General features: G+C 45.7%; 1 long non-coding RNA gene across 2 annotated transcripts; it reads left to right on the forward strand.

Moving 5' to 3' along the window:
• The first annotated feature begins 449 nt into the window (after nt 1–449).
• LOC103658239 lies at nt 450–8,858 on the forward strand. Of its 2 annotated transcripts, none has more exons than XR_567091.2 (3): nt 450–1,506; nt 7,002–8,106; nt 8,651–8,858. It is a non-coding gene; the product is annotated as an uncharacterized LOC103658239 (long non-coding RNA). The 2 variants fall into 2 exon arrangements; XR_005836297.1 differs by lacking the exon at nt 450–1,506 and adding an exon at nt 4,307–4,360.
• Nucleotides 8,859–27,406: the final 18,548 nt, after the last annotated feature.

Raw genomic sequence — 27,406 nt, forward strand, 5'->3', positions numbered from 1 at the left:
TTGGCAAGGATGTGGAGAAAGGGGAACCTTCTTACACTGTTGGTCGAAATGCAAGCTGGTGCAGCCACTCTGGAAAACAGTATGGAGGTTCCTCAAGAAGTTGAAAATAGAGCTACCCTATGACCCAGCAATTGCACTACTGGGTATTTACCCCAAAGATACAAATGGAGTGATCTGAGGTGGCACCTGCACCCTGATGTTTATAGCAGCAATGTCCACAATAGCCAAACTATGGAAAGAGCCCAGATGTCCATCGACAGATGAATGGATAAAGAAGATGTGGTATATATGTACAATGGAATAGTACTCAGCCATCAAAAGAATGAAATCTTGTCATTTGCAACAACGTGAATGGAACTAGAGGGTATTACGCTAAGCGAAATAAGTCAATCAGAGAAAGACAATTATCATATGATCTCACGCATATGTGGAATTTAAGAAAAAAACAGAGAATCATAGGAGAAGGGAAGGAAAAATAAAGACAAAGTCAGGGACACAAACCAAAGAGACTCTTAATCATAGGAAACAAACTGAGGGTCACTGGAGGGGAGGGAGGTGTCTATAGGGGAACTTGGGTGATGGACACTAAGGAGGGCATGTGATGTAATGAACAGTGGGTATTATATAAGACTGATGAATCACTGACCTCTATCTCTGAAACTAATCATACACTATATGTTAATTGAATTGAAAAATAAATAAGTTGATGAAAGGAAAATAAATAGATACGTAAATAAAATAAATCAAACTGAAAAAAAAAGACATAAGAGTCATTATGAAAGGCTCTACAGACCAACTATATTTGGAGGTGGCTTCAGTAGCAACTCATTACCCTGAAACTTAACAAAGGGAGAGGATCAAGCATTTACACTCTTTCCTGTATAGACTGTATTTTCAGGGTGATGAAAGAGTAGATGAAGGGAAGATTTTTTAGGAGTCTTACAGCTGCTAGATAGAACGAATGATAGCAATAGGAAAACCATTTTATTTTATTTTATTTTTTAAAATTTTATTAGAGTGTGAGCAGGGGGAGGGGAGGGGCAGAGAGAGAGGGAGAAGCAGACTCCCTGCTGATCAGAGAGCCCCTGACTAGGTGGAGGATGACAACGTGGGGCTCAATCCCAGGACCCGGAGACCATGACCTGAGACAAAGGCAGATGCTTAACCAACTGAGCCACCCACGCACCCCAGAAAACCATCATTTTAAAAACTCTGTTGAAGTCATGGATCCAGGCAACCCTCCTCAGTGGTTACTAAACCCACTGGTGGAAGGTCGAGGGGGGACTTCATAATGGAGGCATCAGCCGACACCCCTTCAGCCCATTGTTCACTCTCAGAGCCCTAAGAAAGGGAAAAGCAAGTATTTTAGTCATCGTGAATGCACTGAAGAAATATACTGCTAACACATATTTTTAACCCAAATCTAATCAAACCTTTAGGTCTGACTGATAATTCGTGGAAATGCGAAGAAATGAATCAACAGCTTGAGAAAGCCCAATCCAGAAGGTGGGTCTTTTCTAAAGAATGATCTGATTTTTCTGACAAATCTATAGCAAGGGGAGAAAAACTCAAGTATGGGCCGCTGGTAATAAAATTTAGTCTTAAGAGAAATAACACCCAAGGCAGGTGTGGGTTTCTTTAGATCCTGATTCCCGCAAACCAGCTGTGAAAAGCACCTTTGGACAAGTGGGAAATTGGAACAGAAAATGGGTATTCCGAGATTTCAGGTGTTTTGTTCATTTTACTGGTTGTGATGATGTGAGTGAAGTCCTTACCGGTTAGAGGTACAAATTGAAGTGTTTACGGATGAAAAGATGTGAGCTAGTATTTTGTGTTGGTTTTAAAATCCTCCAGTAAAAATGAAATAAAATACTAAAATAAGTGCATCTGTGTCTGCATGTGTGGGAAGAAATGACACAAAAGTGGCAAAATGTTGATAAGGGTTGAAGCTGGGATGTGGGCACAAAAGCATTTATTTAGATGAGCCTTTCTAATTATGAACATGTTTTAAAGTTTCCATAACAAGCACTTAAAAAATATTTTTTTTTATGAGGCAGCCAGGTTGAGGGAAAGACTTCTTATATTGGCGTGATCAGTACATTTTTACCTGGGTTTTAAACAGCAATAATGGAAACCAGAAAACAGTGGCATATCTTCAATGTTCTGAAAGAAAATAAGTGTCAACCTAAAATTCTGTGCACGGTAAAATGAAGACATTTTCAGACAAATAAACACAAAGTAGATCTTGTTCTGCCCTAAATAAAATTCTAAAGGATGTACGACCAAGATGCAGGGAGGAATGAAGGGCAGAGAAAGTAGTAAATATGTGGGCACATGAAAATGGATACAGGCTGTATAAAACCGCGATCTGGAAAATAAAATATTTAATGCACTGTAATTAAGCACTGAGCTTTCAAAGAGGTCGGATGTGAAGTGTTCTGAGGTTCTTTTATAGCCCAAGAAAAGGGTAAAGACTCTAATTAACATTATATACCCATAAATTAAAATTCATGTCATCATGTCTGGGATAACTATTAAAAGGTTTATATAAGAGCGTATGATTTACAAACCAGCACAGGATAAGAATCGAAATGGAAAAAACAATGAATCTAAAAAGGGAGAGAGAAAGATGGGGAAAGCAGAAAATACAAAATCAAATGGAAATGTAAGTCCAAATAGATCAGGCATTGTTTATATAAATGACTAAAGGCTCTAATTAAAAGTCAAAAATTGTCAGACTGGATGTTTTTTTTAAAGAGTGCTACTTGGCACTAAAATGATTATAAATATAAATACAAATGGAAATGAGGAAATCATGTGAAATTTCTCTATTAAATAATGGTTACTGAGATGATCCAAATATTTTAATATTGTCCCCCAAACAAGAAAAACTTGGTATTTCTAAGGTGAAATTTGAAATAAGTATAAGAAAAAACGGACATCCAGAATTGCAGTGGAGAATGTTAATTCACCTATATCAGTCATTGACGGAATCAGTTAAGAATCAGTACGGCCATGGGACATCGGAACAGCACAGTGGCAAACTTAACCTTATGGACATAGAGAGAAAATCACCTTGCTTTTAAGAAAGGCTCCTGGAAGCTGCCACAAGATCCTTCCGCTTACAATTCATTGACTTGAACTTGACCTGGCTTCAAGCAAGACTGGGCAGTGTTTTTGTTTTTTGTTTTTCTTTTTCTGGACAGCTATGTGCCCACCTGTTTTTGGGATTTCATTACTTTGGAAGAAGGAGAAACTTCTGTTAGGAGACAACCAGTAGTCTGCCACAGACACCACTGCACAGAAACAGCTAAGAGTTACTGAATGTTCACCACTCTTAATACGTGACAGGCTACGATCAAATAAGCACTAATTGGTACAAACGTTATTATAAATGCAAATGCAAAGTCTAAAATCACTGGCAGTGCTCTCTTATAAGGTGGCTTATCCAGATGGTCAGAATATGTTAATATAATTTTTTTAGGTTATATTTGAAACAAAGCACAAACACATGCATGCTTGCTTGCTTTTCTTTTTTTAAAGTCTTTATGTATTTATTTGTCAGAGAGAAAGAGCACGAGCAAGGGGAGCTGCAGGCAGAGGGAGAAGCAGGCTTCCTGCTTCCAGGACCCTGGGATCACGACCTGAGCCAAAGGCAGACACTTAACCGAGCCACCCAGGCGCCCTGCATGCGTGCTTTCTTACAGAGAAGTTCAAAATGCCCGCATTGTGTTTACGGACACCAGTTTGAAAACACCTGGCTCAGAGAATGAGGCTCACACGCACACATTTTCAAGATACAGCTTTGGCCTCATCTCTCACTCTTCCACATCGCTCCTGGGCTGTTTGCATTTCTCCAAAGACAACATGAATTCTTAAGGCTCTACGTTTTAGCAGAGACTATGTTTCTTCTCTCGCTGGCCCGTTCTCCCTCCCTTGGCTTTTTGTCCCCCTTGGAGGAAGAGGAGGGTGCCAACAGGACAGGCGGGTGCCCTGTATCTTTCCAGAGGGAGGCAGGCACACTTTTCTGTCTGCTCCCTCAATGCATGTAAAACACATAGTGCACTCAACATTATTATTACTACTACTATTATTACTACACCCTCCGACAGGAGCCATTTTTGCACTGCAGTTTTTGAAAATGTCAGTATCCTTTTTTTTTTTAAGATTTTATTTATTTATTTATTTGATAGAGAGAGACAGCCAGCGAGAGAGGGAATACAAGCACGGAGAGTGGGAGAGGAAGAGGCAGGCTCCCAGCGGAGGAGCCTGATGTGGGGCTCGATCCAGAACACCGGGATCACGCCCTGAGCCGAAGGCAGACGCTTAACCACTGAGCCACCCAGGGGCCCCCAAAAATGTCAGTATCCTTTTAATGATTGATTTGTCTGTTTCTCCCCCTGGTGTGCATACTCCTTGAGAGAAGGGTCTTGGAAAAATTCTTGGTGTCTTCAGCATGCAGCCCAGTGCCCGACTCATGATAAGTGTTCAGTACATGTTTGCTGAATTAAAACTTGGTTAGGAAAAAATAGTCAGCAAGTTAAATAATCTCCCCTGAAAACTTACATAATTTGAACTTTTAGTTTTCCTATTAATTAATAACCAAGAGGACTTTAGCGCTTCTCTTATAAACTGAAAAGGTGAGAGTGTTTTTAAGATAATGCCAGGTGTCTTACTAATATTTTGAGCTCAGAAAACCATAGCCTATAGGGTATATCCATGCTTGTAAAGGTTATCCCGTATTAGTTGTAAGTTGACTCATTTTCCCCTTTCATCCCCCCTCAACTGGCTCATTCTCGATTTATAGCTGAGCTTTTGTCTATTTTATATTAAAACAGACATGTTGGGAGCTTGTTGGGCAGCCTTTACCAGAGAGGAAGGGGTGCAATGAGGTGCCCAGGACATATTTCTTTGGTGGGGCTGGGAGGGCTAAAGAAAGCGGGCTGGTTAACACCTCCTTATTTCTGGTAGTGAGACTTCAGCCTTCACCACGGAGTGATAAGGTAACAGTCGTGGCCACCCTTATCAGGGAAAAAGCACACAGCGTTATTGAACTAATACACTCCTTTTTTTTTTTTTTTAAAGATTTTATTTATTTATTTTGACAGAGAGAGACAGCCAGCGAGAGAGGGAACACAAGCAGGGGGAGTGGGAGAGGAAGAAGCAGGCTCCCAGCAGAGGAGCCCGATGTGGGACTCGATCCTGGAACACCAGGATCACGCCCTGAGCCAAAGGCAGACGCCCAACGACTGCGCTACCCAGGCGCCCTGAACTAATACACTCCTAATCTCCCCATCTGTTTAATGGGTAATTTTACACAGTGTGTGGATCTCCGTGGTGAAAGAGTCCTGTGCCACCCACCCCACCTACAAAACCAAACATCTGCCTCTCCTCTCTTGCTCTGAGTGCTCAAGAGGGTCTGTATTGGTTTTCTAAGGCTGCCATAAGAAGGTGGGCGATTTAGAACAACAGAAATGTATTCTCTAATAGCTTAGGAGGCTGGAAGTCTGAAATCAAGGTGTTCACAGGGCCATATTCTGTCCTTGGCCTCTGGAGGAGGAATCTCCCAGCGTCCGGGAGCTCCAGACCCTCCTTGGCTGGTGGTGGTGAACGGCCGAGTCTTGCGTCCATGCTGTCACGGCTCTCTCTCTTTCGTGTTTGTTTTTGTGTTTCTTCTTGTCTTTATAAGGACTCTGGGCACATTGGATTAGGGCCCACCTAATTCAGTATCAGCTCATCTTAAACTGATTACAACCCCAAAGACCCCATTTGGAAGTAAGGTCACATTCATAGGGACCGGGGGTTAGGACTTCTATCATTTTGGGGGCCATGGTTCAACCCATGATGGGGACTTTTAAAGAAGCCCTATGGAGCCCTTTCTTTTGGGTCAGCGTTACTCGATTTTTCATTTCCAATTTTTACAAATAGGTGATTTGTATATTTTTTATAGTAAAAAAATTTGCTGTAATTTTGATGTTTACTGTATTCATTACTGGGAGTTACACTATTTTGATGATCCAACATATATCCCGTTAATCTATTTTAAAACCTCCAGTAACATGACACGTGTCTCAATCTACCATCTTCTCCACTTGATTTACTTATTTCTGTTGCCAATACTCTGATTTTTCCAGCTGCTTAGCCTCCTCACCGTCACTGATTCCTCTTTTTCCCCTTGACCTACTTGTCCATTACTAAACCCGCTGAACCTGCCTGGGAGAACATCGCTTGCTTCCATTTCTTCCTGGACACTCACTGCCTTCATGCTTTTGATTCCTTATGCCTAAACCATGATAATGAATTCCTATCTGATTTCCTGACCTCGGTCTCTCCTCACACACACACACACACACACACACCGCAATTAGTACTCACGTGACCCCATTGTTTAAAACCTTTCTAGGATATGCCTTTGATAAATAAAAGATATGCTTTAACCTGGGAGAATCAGAAGCTTGACATGGAAACATAACTCTATGGCGTTGGTGATAGAAGAGTGCATGTTCCTTTTGTCTTACCAGTATGGCGTCCAGGACACATGACATTTACAGCAATGTACTCGATGATCTCCAACATGCCCAAGCATCCAAGAAAAGAATAATTTTGTCACTCACTACTTACAAGGGTAGAAAATAGAATCAGTATAACTTCGAGGGATATTGAATAAATATTGATATAAAAGATTTTTGAAGTGATGCTTAATATTTGGTAGGTATGACATTAAGATCTGCTTCATGCAGTAAATTTGGAAAATATGGAAAAGTGTAGGTAAAATACTGAAAAAAATGACCTGTGGTCTCGTTAACCTATTAACACTTTGAAATGCTTCTGTCTAGTTTTTAAGGAGGAAAACTGTCTAATGAAATGCTTTTCTATCCAGGCCACCACAAACCTCCCTCCCACCCTTATTCCTAGCTCATCAGTCTCAGACAATTTTAACTTGGCCGATACATGCCTATTCCATGCTCAGTGTTTCCCATGAATTCTTTTCTTCTGTCTAGGGGCTGAGTTGAGGAGTTGAGGCTTCCTGTCCCCAAACCAATCTTCAGAGGAATTGGGGTCCTGAAGATTTTCCAAACCATCTTGAATCTTCTTGCGCCACCTGCTGGAGAGAGAGGAAGGGGGGCGATCACAAACCAGCAGCTCCTGTGAACCTTCCAGAAGAGATCTTCAGGAGTAGGATGCAACATCGTGAGAGGAGAGGGTCATGGCCACTCTCCATCGAGACCCACAGGCCTCCCCAAACATTCCAACCTTCCTTCTTGCTTCTTGGGAGATGAGTTCAATTTTGAACTCAACTACCCTGTGCAGAGAAGCTGATGTTCCTCTTTTTATGATCCCATCTGACCCAGTCCCAGAAATGGACAAATTAAAGATTACCTTGACTTTAAAGCTCCATCCAACCTTCCCTCTATTAAGAAGAGAAGCCTGGGAATGGCTTCGGGGATGCAAACAACTGAACTTGGAAGCTCCCGGAGGGAAGCGGAAGCAATGAGGGCAGAGTGCATATCAGCTTTGCCCATCATGCAGAAGATGGACATACCCATTTCAGGATCATCCCTGCGCATCTCTCTCTCGGCTTCCAACCCATCCTCATTTCCTCCATCTTTGCAATGGGGCAGCAGTTCACAGGCTATAAACTCCCGGGTTATTTATCAAAGAGGTTACTATTTGAGAAGCTAGAGTCCTTTCTTAAGATTTCGCACTTCTTGCCCTCATGTCTGCTCATTTCCTTTTTTAAAAAAAAATTAGCGCACGAACACGAGTTGGAAAGGGCAGAGGAGGAGCGAGAAAGAGCTTGACGCCGACTCCACACGGAGTGCGGAGCCTGGGGCTCGGTCCCACAACCGCAGGGTCATGACCTGAGCCGAAACCAAGAGTCAGATGCTTAACCGACTGAGCCACCGAGGGGCCCCACATCTCCTCACTTTGTAAGGATCCCAGAATCAGGGATTTGCTTCTGCCCTTGGTCAGCCATTCTGGAATTCTGTCACTGCCACTGTCAAGAAGTTTCTCCCACATCAACTGCTATTCTTTCTGGGTTAATTCAACCTACGTGCCTTGAGCCGCACGCTGTGCTCAGTAGCAGGAGAGCTGCGGACAAAGGTAAGAACAACCCTTGCCTTAAGGAAGTGAACATCAAGTTGAGGGGAGTAGCAGGTAGAAAGATGAAGAGACTCCAGAATTAAGTTTGTGCACCTCTCTATGCTCCGTACCAGGATCATGGAACAAAACAGGTCACACGTTTGGGAAAATTATCACCAGAGAGAAGTGAGTTGAACCAAGTGCCACGTGTTCTGGAAATCAGCTAGAAGCATCTGCGTTAATGTGGGACCATTTGTAATTAAAACCAAGAAAAGAAGGTCAGGGTTACTATTTTGCAAGTGGAGCTAAAAGGTTTTTTTTTGGGGGGGGGTTGCTTTTACAAGGAATACCTAGGTTGGTCTATACAGTCATCGGAAGAACATTAATCTCTGAGGCACCAGCCATGTTCACATTTTGGGTGAATTAGGAGGGAAATACCCCTGAGAGGTGCCTTGAAGCTGAAGCACCTGCTTTCCTCTCCAGGCTCCGCCCCCTGCCTGCCCACGTGCTCCCCCTGCCCACCCACACGCCCTAAGCCATCTCTTGCTTCCTTTCTCCCTCCCAGGGACCAAGGCTCATCCTTTCCCGATTCCAAATTCAGCAAGATTTGGACCAAAGAGAATGCCTTGGAGATTCAACTGAGGTCCGAAGTGGCAGAATTTTCTTTCTTTCTTTCTTCTTTCTTTTCTTTCTTTTCTTTCTTTTCTTTTCTTTTAGATTTTTTTTTTTTGAGAGAGAGAAAGAGAAAGAGAGCCAGCATGCGTGCATGAGTGGGGGGAGGGGCAGAGGCAGAGGGAGAGAGAGAGAGAGAGAATCTCAAGCAGACTCCCCACTCAGCACAGAGCCTGATGCGGGGCTCCGTCTCACAACCCTGGCATCAGGACCTGAGCCGAAATCAAGAGTCAGTCACTCAACCAACGGAGCCACCCAGGCACCCCCAGGTGGCAGAATTTTCAAGACACACGAAGAGTTTGGGGTGAGTTTGTTATTCTCTCAGGTAGGAGGGTGTGAAGGTGGGGAGGGTTTGAAGACAAGACTCAAGGATATGAACACAGCTGGTGAATGAGAGGGCTTCTACTTTAAACACCTGAATCTTCAGGCCACGTGTATGTGTGGGCAAGGAGTACTGACTATCACTGATGATGATGACGATGATGATGATGGTGATGGTGATAATGATATCCAGTCCCTATTCTGCTTTCACAGTTTTTGGAATCATTCTAAAGGTGTGTTGGAATTAGGTTGCATGGGCTCCAGAAATGACCGTAGGCAAGAAATTAGTTTATGGTTGGAATTTCAGTCGGATGCGTCCAGTTAAAGCTCTTCTCGTGAAAACCCGCTGTGGTTGCGGCTTCTGAGTCTGACACGGGGGGGCGCTCCTAAACCACTTGCTGGGCGTTCAGGCCTCAGAGCGGTACTCAGGCTCCGGAAACGCTGGGAAAGCCAGGCGGGTGGGGAGGGGGTGCGGGCTGGGCCTAACCGTTTCCCACCAACAAGGGACCCTCCCCTCCCTTCACCTGTTTCCTAGGTTGCACACTTGCCGGCCCTGAAGTCCTCCAGATCCTGTTTTGTGAAATGGGGCTTTCATTTTTTAGTGTGATTTATGCTACAGCAATGTGTTCTCATGATAGAAGTTGGGATACAGTCAAAACAAAACAAAACAAAACAAAAACCCAACTTTTTTTAAAGGAATTAACTGTGCCACATGATTTAGTTTTCTCCTCTATGATGTTAGGGTGAAAAACATGACCTTCCTGTATCAACCAAAGAATTACTTCTCTAGGGCCCTGCCCAGAGGCCCGCATCTCAACTCTTCGTTCTGAACCTCGTAAGGCATTTTGAAGCTAAGTTCATAAAATAACAGAATGAGAGGACTTTTCAAAAACCCTAAAATGATGATTGTCACAATAAAATTTGCCTGGGCAAGAGGTTTAAGTTCTTTTAAATTGCTAAGGACTTTCTTGCTATCACTTATTTTGGTCCTCAGTTCCCTCTTGATGAAGTTTGTCCCCAGTTCCTAACTGGCCGATACTGGTCCTCACTGGGTGGAGGGGAGCAAACACCAGCAGAGCTGTTCGGGCTCCAGACAGAGCCCCTCTTAAGCCACGGTTCCCTCTTTTCTGTCTATCTGAACATTGGACGAGCACCTGTTTCCGCTTCAGAAAAGAGCCTCCTTTGCTCTCTGAGCCGTTTCCTCCTGCCTGGGCTTGCTCCAAGGGTTTGCACCTCTGACACCTGTCCTCACGGTCCCAGCCATAGTGGATGCAGACTGAACTCCTTCCATTTGTTGGCTCCTTATTTTATATATAATATATATTAATAGAATATATTATTAATATTTAGTACATAAAATATTAACATAATTAGGAATATGTAATATTATTCTAACACTAACAATATAATATATATTACATAATATATAGACATATACGTAATATAGAGTGAGAGAAACGTGTGTGTGTATATATTATATATAACAGGGAAAACAGCCCATTCATCTTCTTTGGTTTGTTTTGTGCTGATACCCTTTATTCCTTATTTTTCTATTATTTTGAGGAACGTCCTCTCTTCTTAGACATATGTCTGATTATATAGTTCCTTTTTCTGGACTTAAGTCTGCTTTCCTAAGAGCTCCATTGGCCCCACAGAATCACCTTTTTTGTGTTAATAGACTCCGAGCTGACAGTTTTTCTCCCACATTTCCTTCTCCATAGAGGACCGATATTTGTCTGTTTCTACTTCTCCAGTTCTTTTTCCTTAAGCCGTCAAATTTTAGTTTGTAGTAGCAATTTTCCCTCGTGCTTCGGGAAGCCAAACCTGTGAGCTACGAGAACACAGGAGATGTAATTTAAAGAAAGTACGTATTAATACAAATGAACGTCTTAGCAATGTGTCCAGCACGTAGGCGGCACCCATCGAGTGAAAGGCGTTATTAGCAGTTTCCCACCCAGTTTAATCCGATACACTTCAAATGCCAGCTCGATGCCCAACAACTTTGTACTGGAGATGTGAAAATAAATAAGTCACGATCTCTTTGAGAACCTCGAAGACTAGAGCAGCAGACAGGCATCAGACTCATCATGAAAAAATAAAGTGATCCCTCTAATGAGGAATTGCTGGGGAAAGGGCTGAGCGAGGATAAGAATCAGGAAGGTGTTCGTAGAATAATGACCAGTAGCCGTTGCATGTCTCATAGGGCGCAGGTGCTGTTTTACGTCTTTCCCAGGTATTAGCTTATTTGATTTGTAAAGCAGCTGTGTGAAGTAACTACTGGGGAGTCGTCATCCTCACACTCCAGGGAAGGGAAGTAAGGGGCTGACAAGGTTAGGAAGCATCAGCTAGGGGTGGGATTCGAACCCAGGCGATCCGGCACTCCGAGGTGGTGATCTCGACCATTCTCCTGCTTCCAGTCTGTTGAAGAGGTGGGAGGGGGGAGCAGGAGGGCCTTCCAGGAAGAGGGGACAGGCTGTGCTAGTTATGGAAGCAAGAAGAGACACGGGGTCTTCACAAAAGCCCAGTTAGCTGTGGCAGGATGGAGCCTGTCATGGGAGGACGGGGCTGGGGACACTCAGGACTTCTCAGGACCTTTGTCCTAATCTCCTATTTTGGGCATCAGGAGGGAACCCTGACCCGTCCTGGGAAAGGGAGGCACATTTGGATACCATGCCACCTGAAGCAGAGGAGGGCAGAATTCGCTCCTGCGTGTCCCATCCTCTATATGGCCACCAGCCCTTGGACACCACATGCAGCCCTCTGTGGGTGCACGGAAAGAGGGCTGTGGGGGTAGGCACAGTGTTTTCTCTGTAGCCCCCAGAGCGTCTTCCTCTCATCTAAGGCCTGGGCTGTCTGTGGAGGTGACTACTGCCAGCGCAGGCAGCTACTTTGATTACAGTCCTGGACGTTCTGGTATCTCTCATCTGGTCCTGCTTTACACCAAGCCCCACGTGTAGCCGTGTCCCTGAGAGGGTGATTCCGGGGACGTGCGTGTACGTGCCCCTTGCAAGTAGGCGAGAGAGGATAACAGAGCAGGGGTGGGATGGCAGGAAGGAGCCTGCACACCTTTCCCAGAACCTGCTTCAGCCAGCAGCCTGTGTGCCCGTGTCCATGTCCCCACATTCTTCTCCTCCCTCGGTCCCCATGGGAGCAGTGTCTTGTGTCCCAAGCAGATGCTTCCTAAGTGTGTGATTTCCAGCTTGAGACATGCAGGCTGGGAGAGGCTGTCGTTGATAACTAGATTCAGCTGCCTGTTATGGCTATAATGGGCTCTCAAGTCCAGATGGCTGCCCCTTGGGCCAACCCGCATCTGGCTGAGAATGCAGTGAAGCACGTAGCGGCCAGGCGCGGGCCTAGCCCTCCGGCAGATGTGAAGGAGGGAAGAACGCTCTCCATGTGTCTGGGATCCTTTTCCCCGCTGCCCTTCTGCCCCCCACCCCTACCTCTGACCCCAATGCATAAAGACCAAAGCTAGAACTAGACATCTGGTTCCGTGCCTCTGATTTCTGCTTCCCTGCCTGTGATGGCAGGATACAGGGGCTTTCCTTAGGGAAAACTTGCAAAACTTCCAGTTAAACTTGACCAACAAAAGCCTTCTGAGGCTGGCATCAGTCTATCCACAGGGTTGCCCTTTGGTTGCATGAACAACCTGAAAGATCAGATTTATTTCCCATTGACCGTGGAGACCGTGAAAATGTCTGGACGATCACCAGGCACAGGGAGCCAGTAATAGGCAGGTGCCCTATGCAATCGGACACGACAAATCAGTCTTCGGGTGTGGATTTTGGGGAATGTCACTGCTGTGCAGAGCCAGTGGTTTTTAGAGTCGAGACGTGCTGCAGCCATCACGTAGCATTCCCATCCTACTTGCCTCATTATCCAGGAAAGGATCTGAGGTGCAGAAGTATAAAACTTGCCCAAAGCTGCACAGTTAGAAGCAGAGCTAGGATCCAAATCCAGATTTCCTAGCCCAGAGCTTGGTGTTTTCTCCCCACAGCACACCTGGACTTACATTCCACCCTCCAGCTGCTGTGATCGACTCGTTTCTCACAGAGTGAGGGCAGGCTGTGGTAGACACACGGTGGTCACTGGTAGAGAAAGTTACACAGTCACAACCCGGGGTGATTTTGAAACGCTATTCTCTCCATAACCCACGATGGAATACCTATTGCATGCAGTTCCCCTACTTCACTGGCGGCCGGGGCTCGGGAACTTGGTTCTCTGTGGTCTCCTTGTCCTGGTGGAAGCCACGCTTGGTTTCAAACAGAATCAGGATCAGGGACATGGGTACGGCCAACATGTGTGTCTTGTCATTCAGTGTTTGGATTTGGCCGTTTCTAAGTTCTTGATTCCTCTTATTCTGTCCGCTGATGCCTATCCTCCCACCCACCTCCTGATCTACAATTTAGGGCATGATCTGGATCCCTGCTTCGTATCACTGATTGGTGCCGCGTTCCTTCCCATACTCTGATCCCAGCCTGCTTGCTCTGGTGTTGCCTTTCTGCCTCCACACTCAACCCATCACCCTCTACTCCTCGAGGTTTCCATTTTGCGGCTACCTAAGGCCAAGTAGCACATCCCTTCCTTGAACTCAAGGCATATAAGCCCTGGGCTGAGTCGTCTCTGACTGAAGCAAAGTGCACAAGTGTTCTTAGGAACAAGCAAGGCTCACTCTCGGGCGGAGCTCCCCAGAAGTCCAAGTTAACTTACTGACACAGTCTTTGATGCTAACATGATATGGGACGAGCTGACAAAAGAAGAGTGAAATATTAGTGAGAAAGTGACTATTTCAAACCATTTTAAACTTTGTTCTGAGGTATTGCTTTTAAAACTGATGATTGTTTAATATTTGTTGATTTTACATGGTTTGATAAATATATTTTTATTTTTGTTTTTTATTTTATTTATTTTGTTGAGAGAGAGAGAGAGCCGATGAATGACCTGGGGGGGAGGTGGTGAGGAGGGGCAGAGGGAGAAGGAGAGAGAGAATCCCAAGCAGGCTCCATGCCCAGCACAGAGTCCGACGTGGGGCTTGATCTCATGACCTGAGCCAAAACCAAGTGTCAGCTGCTTAATCGACTGAGCCATCCAGGTGCCCCAATATATTTTTATTTTTAAAAAAGGAGTAGCAAATTTATGGTAACCTACGTACAGGTTTTGAGCACAGGGTGTCCCCCCCCCCAGACTCAGTGATTGAGAATGTATCCAGGAAGGCGGGCCCACAAGCACAGAACTCTCACCTGGCAGCAGCCTAAGTTTTTCTGTCAACATTTTGAAAGGCAAGTGATTCCTTGAAAATTTACTCTTCAAGGTCGAAGTGGCTGCAAATGCCAGATGGAATTCCCAGAAGGAATTCTGAGACCTTGTAGAGATCAATTCTTGACCCCTAGCCCAGTGGTTCCCCAACTTCGTTGCACATTGGGACCCCCTGGGGAGCTTATAAAAATTCCGATCACACCCCCTACCAGCAAAATTGAATCTCCCTAGGGGTGAGGCGAGGCCTCTCTAGAGGCCTTGTTAAAACACAGATAGCTGGGTCTCACCCCTGGAATTTCTAATTCAGTGGGTTTGGGGCAAGGCCCAGAAATTTGCATTTTTAACAAGCATCAGGTGGTACTGATGCTGATCTGGGGGCCACACTTCGAGGACCATCGGGCCACTCCGTACATCAAAAGCAATGGCTCTTATTGTTTATAACATGGTTGTTGCGGAAGCTGATGAATGAGCCCTGCCTTGAACCGACATTTATCCTTATACCTTTTGCATGGTGAGTATTTTTGCAAAACCAAAACTGAAACCAATTAGTCCTACCTCTTACGTATTCTGTATCTGTGAGGCGGTGACAAATACACCTGCCCCTTAAAGGAAAAACATTACATTCAAACACTTGGAGTCCAGCTTTTCTATCACGGGTGCATTTTCCTCTAGAGGTGAGAGATCCGTCACGGCGGTGTCACGGGCTAGTGTTTCCGACACCCGGTTTATTGCCCCTTAGACAACAATGACGCATTTGTGCGGAGGAAAATGCTCGTATTTTCTAAAACTAGATGTCTTGTTATGTTTCCAAGGAATCTTGATAGAGCTCTCTTTTCGGGGAGTTGATGGCTGGATTTTCCCTTGGTGGGAGCTGTTTTTCTCTCTCAATGCTTGTGGGTGGAGGGAGACATCCATCAGGGTCTAACAGAAGTTTATCCACAGCAATCCTGTCCCGGTGGCCCAGGCACGTGGGGAGAGGGATTCCAGTTCAACTGGACCTTGCTCCTTTCCTGTTTCTATTTTGGTATTTCTTGTAAACAGACTAGATCGGATTGATGCCATCCATCCATCCTCCAGTCGTGGCCTGCTGGGGAGAGGAATGATCCAGCCCCAAGTGTCTGGGGCAGGTCTGTGCTCTTCTCCAACAGGCCAGAACTGGATTCTATTGGGCAGCTGCCCTTCGTGGGTTCAAACCAGGAGAGTTTCTGCAAGCAGGCAGCAGCTGGGCCAAGCTAACCATTTTGATCAATAGAGCCTCTACTGATTAGGGATTTGCAGAGACGAGGGGTTGCCGGGTCTCAGTCATGCTGTGTATAGTACATCATTATGTTGTTTGCCTTCCTCTGACCTTATGATTCAGGCCCCAGGGAAAGTAGAGAGCGGGAAGTAGGTGGTTGAGGGAGACTGCTGCGTTCTCTGGCCCCTGCTTCACGCAGGTTAGTCCTGGCTGGTTTGTTGGCACTTCTTGCTGTCCTTCAGCTTGGAAAAAGGGAGGGGTCTGCAAGGGTCACCAACGTGAGGAGCCCTATGGACTCCCTGACGACGTAGGCAAGAGGAGGCCCCCCCCCCGCCCCAGTACAGAAAAGTCTGATTTTTCTCTGACGTTCCTGAAGGCTCTGAGATATGGCCTTAGTCCTGCATCCAAAATCACGGATAAGACGTGAAGTCCAGTTGTGCCAAAGGGGGGCTGGCAGCCTGACCTGACTCAGTGTGGTCATAGAAAGTGGCACATTTTCCCTTCACAAATAACTCTGGACCCCCATGTCTGGCACCACGCTCAGCCGTGAAATGATAAACACGCTTGACCTCACGAGGCTCGCGGCTTTCAATTATTACCATGTTTATCTCTGTGCTCAAAATAAATTTCTGGAGAATTCTGTAAAGCCAGTGGAGGAAAAACCCCACATTCTTCACCATGTTGTAATGGCTGGTGTCGTCACTTTTTCCTCCCACGTTTATTCCACACCAAGTGTGTTTCAACTGTGGGCCACGTCCTGGAGATTAAGAGGTGCACAAGCTGCATTTCCTGCTCTCGAGGGGTGCGTGGCTCAATGTACAGGTGAAACTTAGAACCACAACCTCTTTAGGACTATTAGGCTTTAACTGCTTTATAGGTGGAATCTGGGAACTTTCTTTTTGGAGAGGTGGCCACTGTCTATCAGGAAGAGCAACTATTTAGGTCTATTAACCAATGTCCCTCCCGTTCCTCCCAGCCACTGCCACTTCTCACTCCTTCCGCCAACACCTTTCTGCCCGAGTCACACAGCTGGTCTGTAGGAAATAGAAGGCTGGCCAAAAGCTACGGAAAAAGTAGATTGTGCTGGGGGCCTCTTTACCTCATCAGAAACCTCAGCACAATTGTGTAAGATCATTCCAAGTATCCTGGGGAGTTATTTGCCTGTGGATAGCCAGTAATAATATTTACCTCTGGGGTGAGTTGGAACAAGTGAGATGAGATGGTTTGGTTTGAGTTACAACTCTTTTGGAAAAGCGCAGAACGTCTCCATTCGTCCCCTCCTGTTGGGGATGGCTGCATTTTTAGATGGGGGTGTCCTGTGTGGCAACGGGAATCTTAACACCTACAAGGAAGCACTGGAGAGTCGGGTGAAATGAGACATGGTCTCGAGTCATGTTTATTTTCCAGAATAGGAAGTTGTCCCATGGCTCGACATGCTGCGTCCTACACATCATGGCCAAAGAAATTACCCCAACATTGGTTTTGATGAAGTTAATTTTCTGTTTAGAAAACTATTCCCCTGTTTTTCTAAGGCTCTGTGTTATTTGTTGAATTAACAAGTCTTACACTGGTATTTTCGGCCCTTGCTTTCATCAGAACGTTCCTGAACAATATTTCCTCTCATTATTTCCAATTGTGTGGCAAATCAAGACCATCCGGGTCTCAGGTCTGCTTACTGTTACTATTATCACAAAGGAACTGTGAAAGGATCGAGACCTGTAGGGCCACTTTTTGGAATTTAATAATACGTAAACCCCCGTGGTATAACATTTCATATGGGCACGGTATCGTTATAGGTAAGCACAGATAGCACCTGAGAACCCTGGCTTGTGGGGGTCATGGAGTCTAACCATATTTCTGTAGGAGAAATGGGGTTTTCCTGAAAGGTGATTGGAGTTCCTATGGGCAATCGTCCTACAAAGTGTTGGGGCTCACTACATAATCCACCAATGCAGGGTGAAAATGGGGGCCCTGGGCAGGGATGGGAAATCAGTCTTCCCTTTCCATGGTCCACTGCCCCGACCGCTCGTGGACAGGCAGACGTCAAGGGATTGCAACGTCGGTGCGGAGAATTGGCAAGATCTCCCCGCCAGCCCCCTGCCTGTCACCCTGCTCGCCTGCCAACTGCCCAGTGTGTAGGGATGGCTGCTGCTCTGGCCTGGCCCGGACACCCGCCCCTACTCTCCTGTCATGCCTAGGATCCCCCTCATCCCCCCCATTCGGATGGAGTGGTCACCCTGGGCCGAGGACAACAGCAGTCATGGGGCAGGGGTGAGGAGAGGGAGGGCAAGAGCCTGCCCCACGGAGCTGGGGAGGTGACAGCACACGCTCCACTGTCCTGTTGGACTTCACTCACAAAACATACATTCAAAGATAAAATTATTAAGAATTTCAAGATGGTCGCCACAGAGCATTAAGCCCCAAGTGCAGAGCGCTTCTGCCTCGAGCACATGCCCATGAAGCCAGCCCTGGCAGGGCTTAGTCTTGGGACGGAAACAGGCAGGCTGGCTGTCCCCCCTCTCTGGGCCAGAAGGAGACAAGCCCGGGTTCCAGGGTATCGGGAGGCCGGTCCTGGCTCCCAGCGCATGGTAGGCCGACAAGGAGAGGGACAGGCTGACACCCGCGAAGGGACTCTCAGCTCAGGCTATCGTTGTCCCCCCTTGTCTGGCTCTCGCTTTCCAGGGCCTCTATTACACCTGGTCAACTGCTGCCTGGAAGCAGAGGCTGGTCCTTCCGATGCGGCGTCGGGAGGTCAGTAGTAGCCTGACGCTATGTCACGATGCCTACGACGTTCCCCGCACTAATCTCATCGCGTGGGGGTTGTATCATCTCGCGTCCTCACAAGGGGAAGCATGGCTATAGTACAATAACGTATTTCGTGAGAGAGCAAGAGAGAGAGAGAGAGAGAGCATGCACATTCATATAACTTCTGTCACAGTATATTGTTATAACTGTTCTATTTTATTATTAGTTATTGTTTATCTCCTACTGTGCCTAATTTATAAATTAAACTCGATCACAGGTATCCATGTATAGGACAGAACCTAGCATATATGGGGTTCGGTATTATCCGCAGTTTCAGGCATTAGCTGGGGGTCTTGGAATGGGTCCCCTGTGGATAAGGGAGGCCATGGTAGTTCGGTGAGTCCAGGCTCGGCTTGGGATGGTGCGCCCCAGAAGGAGCCGTATTCTCTCCCTCGCTGTCAGCAGGCATGGAGTGGGTGGTTCAGAGAGGCCACCAGCGAGGGGCAGCACAGGGCCTCGGCTTTGGGCAGCTGCTCTTGCTGCAAGTGCGGGGTGGAGATGGCTTATTCCAGCATCCCGGGCAGCGTGGCAGCCTTCTACAGCCCCCAAGGACTGCACGAGCATCTCGTGACCATATTTCTGTAGGAGAAATGGGGTTTTCCTGAAAGGTGATTGGTGTCCCTATGGCCAATCATAGGATGAAGCTGGGAGAGGAGCTGGGAATGATCTAGTTATATTTACCACGAAGCACACAGGGAGGTTTGAGAATGCATCAGGAAGGAAGAGCTCTAGGGAAGGACTGGACCTCTTGTTAATCTGAGCACTTCTGAGCGCTCGTTATATGACAGACCGTGTCTGAAGAATGTTTCATGCGTTCATTGCATTCTATAGGACAGGACTGTTGTTCTCCCCATCTTACAGATGGGCAAACTGAGTGAGAGAGAGAGGTAACTTTCCCAAAGGTCACACAGCTGGTAGGTAAGTGATGGAGTTAGAATCTGGCTCAAGCACTCAGGTCCAAAGCCTGCACTCTTCCCCGCTGTCCAGTCCTGCCCTCTCACTGTGGGGCACGGGGCTAGGGGCTCTGTGTACACGGTAGGGGTTGTATTGTGATGGATGGGTTTGCATTGCCGTTGTTTCTTTCCAAGAAGGTACGACTGGATCTACTGATGATATGCTCTATAGTTACAGGCTCCAGTTTTCACACATGTAATCTCATTGCATCCTTCCACTGACCTATGAGCTGGGTAAGGCAAGATTACTATACAGCGGTGGCTCTGCCAGGATCTGCTCTGTGACTTCGGGCAAACTACTTAACCTCTCTGAATGTCTATTTACTTTGTTTTGCCTCCTCCTTGCGGGTCAATATGTTATTTCAATTTGCATTTTTGAGATGCACAAAAAATAAGTTTATGGAACTCCATTCTTATCTTGGAGGACCCCTTAAACTTTGGGGTTCCAAATGGGGCACATCGATCAGTTCCAAGCTATAGCAGCAATTTCTTACTCTTTCTAAAGGGTTTCCTATTTGTTCCTGCCTTACATCCTGGGGGACACCATAGAGCTCCCACGGCAACCACTGCTACTTGTCCTGCAGCTTCTGGATTGTGAGGGGGGAGCCAGGGAGGGGAGGGCACTAGAGTGGGCTTTCTCATGTGGCAGAACCACTGCATGATTGGAGACAGGAAGTAATTGAATATGCTCTTAAGTATGGGTTTATTGACCATATCAAATGTACTTCTGCTTTCTCCAAGTCCCAAATTCAGGCTGTTTTTCTTCTTCATGCTTAATTACAAGCGTTTTTAATTAGATGAATTCCATTAATGGCCTATTAAGTTTCAATTTAGAGGTCACATACGAACACTGGCAGCCCCATCACAGCTTGGGCTCGGTGCAAAGTGACCCGGGTCTGAGCTTCCATCTGCTTAATGTTGCTTTGCCCATTAAGGGAAGTTAATGCCTCCTAATTGTTTGCTTTGGGAGAGGAGCCAAGTTGTGCCCCTTTCCTCAACCGCGTGTACTTTCCCAGCTGCAGTGGGAGCTGCTGGGCAGGGGAGGGGGGAGGAGAATGAGGGGCAGGGGAGGGGGGAGGAGAAAGAGGGGCAGGGAGAGGGGAGGTCTGCGGGGCTACCAAGAGAAGAAGGAGACCCAGAGGAGTGACTTCTCAGAAGTTCGGGCAGTCTGAGAGGGGGCAGGAACTGTTCGGGACTATGTGTCACAAAGAGGGTGATCCTTTGGGTTTCTTAGGCCAGTGCCTGAAGGAGGTTCCCCCCCCCCCCGCCGCCCTCTCCACTGATGGTTTGCCTTGTATTAGCACGTGCTGCAGGTCAGCCAAGAGGCCTGGATCCAGTGGAGAGAGGAGTGTGGTCCTGGGTTGGGGGACGGGGGCACGTGGGCAGCAGGAGGGGTCCCAGGTTGTGGTAGAAATGGCAGGAGTTTGGGTGAAAACCAATGAAAATTCAATCTCAGCACGCAGGGACTTCTTCCATGTGCCAGGAAAGGGGAAGGATGCTTTTGGAGGTTGGGGGATGCAGATCTTCTTGTATAAACCTGCCTATTTATAAACGATAAGTATGGTGGTCATGAGTCCTGTGATTTCAAGGGTGCTCGAGTATTAGAATCCCAGAAAACTGATGTTGGAAGGTCCTTGAAGGGGTTACTTTGAGCTTCTAAATTTGCCTTTGGAGAAAGAGAAGTCCAAAAAGGAAGGGCAATTTGCCTGAAGTTGGGAGCTGGGGTGTGGCGGGGAAGCTGAATCCTAGGTCTGGGGACTTAAGGCCAGTGTTTTTCCCTTTTCATGTGTTCTCTCCACCCACATTCTCGAACAATGTCTGTCATCGTTCTGTAGAGAGAAAAGAGAAGCTTCTCTTTTTCCCCTCTTTCTGTCTCTTTCTCAGTATTGGGGGTTGATGTAATGACATTATCACTCTCAGCAGAAGGGACTGAGCCCATCTGCCCCCTCCTCTGCTCCCATACCTCTTGCAGCTAAGTGATGAATGACTTAAATACCCGGTAGCGCACTATATAAAATTAACCTTAAATTGTAAATACCCAATAGCTTGATCTCTTGAGAATGGGTTTTGATGAGCAGAAGAAAAGAAACAGAGAGCTCAGTGGGCAGACACACAAGGCAGGGGTAGTTAAGGGGACACCCAGCTTCCTTCCTTTGCCCTCGTGAGAGTTTCGTGGTAGATCTGACTCTGGTTGCTGGAGCAGACTCGCACTGTTTTTAACTGAATAGCTGATCATTGATGGAGACATGAACATATGTAGGTAGTTAATTAAATTTAAATTTATGAATCTTAAAAATAAGATTTCATTACCCTCTATTTATAGAGCATGCTGACTGCCTGTGATATAAATAGGTTATCGTAGGAATAAATTAAATGTTGAGTCACAGACTCTCTCATGTTGTGACTGCAAACACATAAGCATCACGGCGATCAGATTTACAGATAACTTCATATGTCTCAGGTAATGAGAGGTTGTGCCAGCCTCTGATAACTTTGCATGATGACTTCTGCTTCTTCCACATTAAGAATAGGATAGTCAAGGTTTCAGGAGTTAAGTGCTTTGCTCATGATAGAACCAGAATTTTGTGGACCGAGCGTGTGCTCTGGAATCAAACACCCGCCTTTAAATCTGGCTCTGCCATTGACTTCCTAGATGCGTAACCATGTTGAGTTTCTGAACTTCTCTGTGCCTCAGTTTTCATCTGTAAGATGGGAACAAAATCATCCAGTAGGGCTGTTGTGAAGATCAAGTAAGATAACATGTGATATACACAGTGATTCACATACACGAAGCCATTGTTAAATGCTGGGTTTTGTTGTTGTTGTTACTTTCCTCCTTTCTTCTTCCCACTGGTTTACAGAGGAAGCCTCTGAGACTGGGGGCCACTGAATTCTTTCCCCAAGAGGTCAGAGCAAGAGTCACTCACTGGGAAGGCCTGGAGAGTCTCGATGTGATGACCTTCCCCCATCCCCGCCGCCAGCCTCGTGGCTGTTCCATTGCTGTTCTTCGTTGTGGGGAAACTATGCCTTCTTGATAAACAGCCTCCCCTTAATGCGACTCCAGCCTTGAGATCTCATGTGGAGCCTGATGTGTCAACTGTCGGGTTTCTTCGAATGCTTCTGGACAAACACCAGCTGGGGATGAGGCCCAGCAAACGTTATTTTCTCCTTTTCTTCCTCTCCTCTGTCTTTTCCTCTCCTCTGGGTTAACCCTGCAGATCCCACCTTTGTCTGGACCTAAACGTAGGCTTTCTACTCAGGAGACAGGACCAGGGAACACACGACTTCTTTGAATCACAACAACCCAACCAGTGATGGGCGTTTTGTGCAGGATGAGGCTTTGGTCCTTTAGAGCACTGAGGCATGGCTTCCTGCTTTGGATTCTGGGTTCACGTGGGAATTTGGGAGGAAAGTTTTACATTCCTCAGCACTGGGACAGCTGGGGACTTGAGGACTTTAAGGGAACTCCTTTATTTTATTTTATTTTTATTATTTATTTATTTATTTTTAAAGATTTATTTATTTATTTTAGAGAGAGAGAGAGTGGGGGTGGGGTTGAAGGACAGAGGGAGGAGGAGAGAGAGAATCCCAAGCATACTCCCCACTGAGCATGGAGCCTGACTCAGGGCTCAATCCCAGGACCCTGAGATCATGACCTGAGCCGAAACCAAGAGTCAGACACTTAACGGATTGAGCCACCCAGGTGCCCCAGGGCTCTCCTTTAATTAGTCCTGGGACATTCCTTCTGTGCAGACAGCATTCTCAGAGAGTCCCATAGTATATAAAAGGCCCCTAGGAATAAACCATTTGTTACCTACCGAACTGGCAGAGATTAAAATGAAATATTCAGTGTGAGTGAGATGAGTGCTCTTAAACACAGTGGGCAGAAGTAGAAGTCAATAGTACTTATTGGAAGAATCTTTGGAAAATATTTTTAACATGTACAAATTTTTAATTAATTTCACTTTCATTGATCCAATTGTTGGAATGGTTATCATTCTACTTACTGCATCCATGTAATATAATACTATATAGCTCTTTGAGATTACGTTTTTGAAAACTCTCTAATGATATAGAGCTAAAGTCTGATGGTCCAATATTAAATACAAAATCAGGAATCAAATCTATATCTATAGATCTAAATCTATAACGTATGATCAATTTTATAAAGGTTGTAGCTGTACTTCAAATGCCTGAAGTAAATAAACCAAAATACTAACAGGGATTATCTCTGACTACTAGGCTTACTTTTGACATTTTAATTTTCTTTCTTATACTTTTCTGTATTTCCCACATTTTCTACTGTAAAAGATGTATTTGTTGCCTAATTAGAAAATATTATGTAAAAAAAGGAAAAAGAAAAGATATCTGGTACTTTCTGGTTTAATGAAAAAAACAAAATATTTTAAGAATCCTTTCCAAAAATCTCCCTTATTCTTCCTGTGGAAAATAAAATTGGCATTACAGATGGTTTAAAGATTTAAACATAAAAATAACACATGCTTTCCAAATGAAAGCATTGGTTGATATATTAATAATCTTGGAATGAGCAAAGCCTTTAATAGAGAGAAAATCCAGAAATCACATAGGAAATGCGAGATAAATTTGACTACATAAAGAAATTTTTAAAAAATCTGGCAAAAAGAAATGCTTCATATAATGTCAAAAGTCAAACCACAAACCAAGAAGAAAATATCTGTAGCACACATGACAGCTAATTAACATTCTTAATTTACAAGGAGACTATCTAAATCATTAAGAAAAAAAGAGATGACTTATGCATCAGAAAAACGTGGACAAATGTATTTCTGTGTTTGGTAATAGCAGGCTAGGTACCTGTCTTGCTTTAGGTAGAAAATCCTAGGTACCTAGGTACCTACCTATCTTGGCTTTAGGTAGAAAATCCATCTAAAGGTAATAGGAAAACTTAGAAGATATTGAATAATTAAAGGCAAGATCTGGGAGAATATCGAATTGTAGAGGGGTAAGCCCATAATTTCCCCTAGGGGCAACTGCAGTCTGGAAAGGACAGCTGAGTTCCTGATCAGACCATTTGACAGGTAATACCCTGAGAGGAACCCGATTTCAGGTGTTTGAGTGGTTTGGGGGACGGGGTGGGGATAGTAATCATAAAGACTATGCAATCAGATGACTATCTTCAGTGTCTTTAATGCACTGGAGAAAGATTGAAATGCTGAGGGTAACCGATCACCAATTCAAAGTAAATTAGGAAAGGCAGAGGGTCTTCTTTGTTGCAGAAAGAACAGAGGATAAGGTCCAGGTCTTAATTATAAGGGAGCAGAAGACCAGAGGAAGTTGAGACCAAAGCTGAGCCCCCGATGGTCACCATGTGTTGATACAACCAATCAACCTCGGTGGTGAGTTGATCGCAATGGACTCCTCCCATCCTTCCCCCTCCCCACTGCAGTGTTACCCTTTACTGCCTGGACCTCCTCTTGTCTTTCTCTCCAAGAGATGACCTGTTCCCCTATGTCTTGCAATATTTTCCTGTTTTGATGTTCACTCTCTGCTCTCAGGGACGTGGTGAGGTAGATCAGAAATCTCTGAAGCTTGTTCAAGTCCCGGCTCTACCAATAATTCTTGTGATGGTGGACAAGTTACTTAATAATAGCAAAAATAATTTATTTAAGGCCAAGTATAACCCAGACACTGGCCGTGCACATCTCTCTCCCACAATTCTTCATTTGAAATCTGAAAAAACAGAGGGTTGAAGGAGACTAAACTGTGTGCCCCAAGTTATGTAGCAAGGGGTTGGCAGAGTTGGGATTCCAGCCCAGATCTGCCTATACCCTAGACTTACCCCATATGGCTTAATTAAGACATCTGAGCTTCAGAAACTCCAGTTGTAAATGTGAATAAGAACACCACCCTCATGGACTTGGAGGGGAGATGAGCTGAAATGCACGGAAGGGTTTGTTGTTTACAGTGCACTAATAATAGCAGCGAGCATTTATGGAGTACATATTATATGGCAGACACTGTGCCAAGAACAGTATTAGCTCATTTCATCCTGTGAAGTGGGAGTGTTATTATATTCATCTTATGGTTAAGGAACCTGAGGTGCTGAAGGTCAGGTGGTGTTCTTGTGGCTTCATAGCTCCTGGGCGATGGTTGCTGGCTCTGTCCTTACACAGCTTGGTTCTTAAGCAGAGGGCCTGAGCTCCGGTCATTATACCTTACAGCCAATGTAATGTATTATTCTTTATTCATTAAATTGTGGGCTCATTTGCTAGGGCTTCTGTAATAAAGTTCCTCAAAGCAAGGGGCTTAACCAACAGAAATGTATTGGGTCACAGTTTGGATGCTAGAAGTCTGCGATCGAGGGATGGTCGGCATTGATTCCTTCCGAGGAATGATTGCGGTGGACTCGTCCCATCCTTCCCCCAGGAGGAGAATTAGCTGCATATCTCTCCCCAGCTTCTGGTAGTTTGCGGATCATCTTTGGTGTTCCTTGGTTTGTAGAAACATCACCCCAATCTCTGCCTTTATCTTCATGTGGGGTTCTTTCTGTGCGTGTCCAGATTTCCCCTTTATGTAAGTACGCTAGTCATATTGGCTTAGGGACCCACCCAACTCCAGTATGACCTCCTCTTAACTAACTGCATCTGCAAAAATCGTATTTCCAAGTCTGGTCACACTCCGATGTGCTGGGGGCTGAGACTCAGTCTATGAATTTGTGGGGGCTGCAGTTCAATCCGTAGAAGGCTCATCAGCAGAAGCACGTCAGGGCGATCTTTCACTGTCAGTCTTTCACTACCTGCAGAACGAGCGGATTTTTTGGCAGACGGTGGTGGGGCGGCAGAAGTGCCTTCAGAGATGCAGGGGCTCCTTGGCCTTTGGATGTTTTCTCAACACCCAGAGGCCAGGTTGGCGGGTCTGGTGGCTGGAGTAACCCAGCTGATGGGGAGGCTGTGTACACATTGTACGCTCTGAGGGATAAATGTGATTGACGTGTCTTTAATCATTTCTGCTTTATTGCTGTTTGTTCTGGTCAACACCAGCGTCTAAATTAAGTTCGCCCTTTACATAATGTCTCATTATGTAAAGTCGGAGATAGCTTTTGAAAGGGGGCCTTCTGCCTTTTAGCAGGGCCTGGTAACGGGGGAGCCCGGCTGATCGTCTGGAGACCATGGACGTGGGCAGCCTTTTTCCCTTCTTTGGGCTTCAGGTTCCTCATCCTATAACTTTCTGGGGTGCGTGGGGGCCCCTTTCGTCTTCCTAACCCATCCTGACCCCAGCTGTTGCCCACATGTCATAATCCCTGCTCCCAGCTCGTTCCCTCTTCAATCAGTGTGGTTCAAGCAATTCTTACACACGGTGACCACCTCCCCCAACCCTGTGGACCTCACACGTGGAGGGGCAAATACACCTTAATTTATGGCAAACTGTCATCATCCGTTTGCACAAGGGCCATTGCTTGCTTTGTTTATTTCCTTTTAGATGAATTCCCCCTTCCCTCTGCCACCCTCTGGAAATAATCACTCTGATGTGGTGTCTGTTGTTTCGCTGAAGTTTCCCGTGCTTACATATATTTAACTCACAAAGAGTATTTTGCTTGAGACTGTCTTAACACTCATGGTAGAGGTTATTTTTGGCTCACTGATCAAAAGTGGCTTTTTAGTCTCTACTAAATTCAGAAATGCTGGTGACCTCACCTCATTTTTCAGAGGAGGGAGACGTGACTTGCTCAGTGTCCCAGCCCACAGGGCCACTCAGGGACTGAGAGCCGGTTTTTCTGTCACCTTCCATTGGGGCTCTCTCTGCTGTCCCTTGATCACCTTACATCTTTGGACTTCTCGGTTCAAAGAGGGGTTCCTCAAAGTACCGGATCTCTGTGTAAGGGAAGGTATAGGAACTGAGCTTTGGGGCAGGGAAGGAGGAGGGGAAGGAATGGGAGTCACAGGATATTCCCGGAAATGCTGCATCAATCCCCCATATGATTTCGTTAAGTTTAACAAATATGAATCAGGCCTGAGGCCAGGAGCTATTAATACATCGAGACACATCCCTGTCCTCAAGTAGCTCACCGTTTTGGCAGAGGCAGGCTCAAAAGAAG

The sequence above is a fragment of the Ursus maritimus genome, unplaced genomic scaffold (assembly GCF_017311325.1).
Source record: "Ursus maritimus isolate PB19 unplaced genomic scaffold, ASM1731132v1 scaffold_2, whole genome shotgun sequence".
Taxonomy (NCBI): Eukaryota; Metazoa; Chordata; class Mammalia; order Carnivora; family Ursidae; genus Ursus; species Ursus maritimus.